General features: G+C 35.8%; 1 long non-coding RNA gene across 2 annotated transcripts; it reads left to right on the top strand.

Annotated features, from left to right (window-relative positions):
- The first annotated feature begins 221 nt into the window (after positions 1-221).
- Positions 222-1,075, top strand: LOC145057665 (uncharacterized). Of its 2 annotated transcripts, XR_013686158.1 has the most exons (4): positions 222-382; positions 460-617; positions 721-798; positions 871-1,075. It is a non-coding gene; the product is annotated as an uncharacterized LOC145057665 (long non-coding RNA). The 2 variants fall into 2 exon arrangements; XR_013686157.1 differs by having other exon boundaries at positions 721-1,075.
- The last annotated feature ends 1,335 nt before the right edge of the window (positions 1,076-2,410 follow it).

Genomic DNA, 2,410 nt, shown 5'->3' with positions numbered 1-2,410 from the left:
CAAGGGCTATCTCTACCATCAGCCGCTGTCTCTACTATCAGCCATAAAGGCTGTCTCTACGGCAGCCATAAAGGCTGTCTCTACGGCGTATCACGCATACATACATATCACACACCTCTACATAGCAAGTATACCAATTATATACATATATTAAAAGCCCTAGCGTTTGTGAAAAGTATAATTCATCCATTTCAGATTTTAACCCCATTAATATGTACAAATTGACTATCCCGTCCTTTTAAATTCCAACTGCCTTCTTGCAAAATCTAATATTCTCATCGTTGTTTTCTGTATGTTCTTAAATCCTTGAACTTTCCATCGTTTCCGATCTCTGCAACTCTTTCTTAGTTTCCATTTCTCTGCAACTCTTCTGACTCAGAAGGTACGTCAATTGCAATCTCCTTCTCTATCACATTGGAACACTCTGTAATTCTCTTTCTTCGTTTCCAATCGCTGTAGGTAGGAAATTGTGAAACAAGTTAACGATTCTGATGAAGGACTTTCTCAAACCTTTCTAAATTTCAAAACATGCACAGAAAAAGGTTTCTTCATATGTAAATATTGGTGGTTTTCCTCCAAGAATTTATGATTCGCACACAAGTCTTCTGATTCATAAGGTATTACAATTCAATCTTTTTCTCTTTTCAACTTCTGATCATCGAGTTTTCCCAATCTTTCTGAATTTGTTCAAAATACATATCCTTCGTCTTCTCGATCAAGATTTTCCACTTCAGTCTCCACCAAACGTCTGTGGTTTGTGGCCGCCTCCAGCCGTCTCTATTGCCATTTGAATTCTGGGTATGTTCTTTGTCGTTTGTATATGTTTTGTGCAAATTTTTGTTTGACATCTCTGACGTCTTGTCGATCAAGAATTAGGATTTCCAATTATGGGTTTCACGTTTCACACACAGTGTCGATGAAGAACCGAGGATTTCCAATTCCGTATCCACCAAACGCTTGTGCTTTGTGGCCGCCTCCAACCATCTCTATTGCAATTTGAAGTCTAGCTATGTTTTATGTCATTTGTATATGCTTTTGATTTTATGTTTTCAATTTCGAATTTCTTCTTTCCCAACGTTGTGGGTTTCACGTCAATATTGTGGGTATAATGTTTTTAGACCAAATCGATCAAGAAAGGATTCGATAATTCCTGAAAAAATGACATAAATACCCTTAGTACAAGAATCTTAAATTGAGGATTAGTCAATTACAACATTACTTGCTCAGCAGTTGGTCGATCCTTTGGATCAAAAGCCAACAACCTCTGCAAAAGTCTAAGTGCCAATGGATCAACACCTAGAAACTTCTCAGAAAATGTGACAGGTTTCTTTCTACACATATCAGTCTAAGTATTTTCTTGCCTTGTCATTACGCACCTGAATCATAGATCATAGATATATAAGTAATAAGCCCTAATCTTTAAGGAAAAGTAGTTTGAATGTAAAGATAGAATGAAGAATTGTAAGGTTGTAATATAACATATTCTAGAAATGCTATCTGGTGATGGTAAGGTTGTAACGTAACATACACTAGAAATGATATTTGGTGATGGTGTTCCAAGAAGATCAGTGATAAGTTCCAATTGATGAACAACACCTTTTCCAGGAAAAAGTGGTTTTCATGTTAATACTTCAGCAAATATACATCCAATTCCCCATATATCAACAGCAAGGGTATACTACAATCAAGGTGGGAACAAAAATCAGATAATTCACAGCCTCACAGGGGCAAAAAGGTCAAAATGACAACCAAAGTAACCTGTAAAACAACCATAAACTGACAAAACCATGATACGGTTAACCAAAGAAACTTCCAAAAGTGTTCAAAAGAATGCAACCTGAATAAGAATTAGTTTAATCCAGGAATCACCACCCATATATTATTATTGGTTATTTATCATAAAGCCTAAAGCTCTTACACAGGTAGATCAAATCATTGGTCATTTATCATCGTTCTATCATTTTGATAAAGCTTTGGTTTTGCCCATTTGTTGTAGTTATTGTTCGTGATTTATTCTACAACCAACCAGTTGGGAGAATACATCCACATACAATGATGAGAAAGGTGCATGCAAACACCTAAAAGTTAGAGTTTTGATTAAGATGGTTGCCTTGGGATCATATCACTTTGTTGTTGCTACAGGTTACAAAAATATATAAGTAGTTGTGTCCCTTTTTAATGAGTATATTTGCACTTGCAGTCAGGATTGGTGGTTTTTTTTATATATTGGTTACCATGTGCTTCCGAAACAAGTGATGCCTTAAGTTGGGGAGGAGGAGAATTTGAAAGGCTTGGCCATGGACATATATACGAGCATGTTGGACTTTTTGAGTTATACAAGGTTTCTTTAAAAAATACAGTAGACAATAACTCCAACTATTCGAGTAAAATGATTATTTGGTTATGTTTT

Source organism: Lactuca serriola, chromosome 6 (assembly GCF_051521515.1).
Source record: "Lactuca serriola cultivar US96UC23 chromosome 6, Lser_US96UC23_V15, whole genome shotgun sequence".
In the NCBI taxonomy this organism is placed as follows: Eukaryota; Viridiplantae; Streptophyta; class Magnoliopsida; order Asterales; family Asteraceae; genus Lactuca; species Lactuca serriola.
This window is presented reverse-complemented; position numbering and strand designations above follow the sequence as displayed.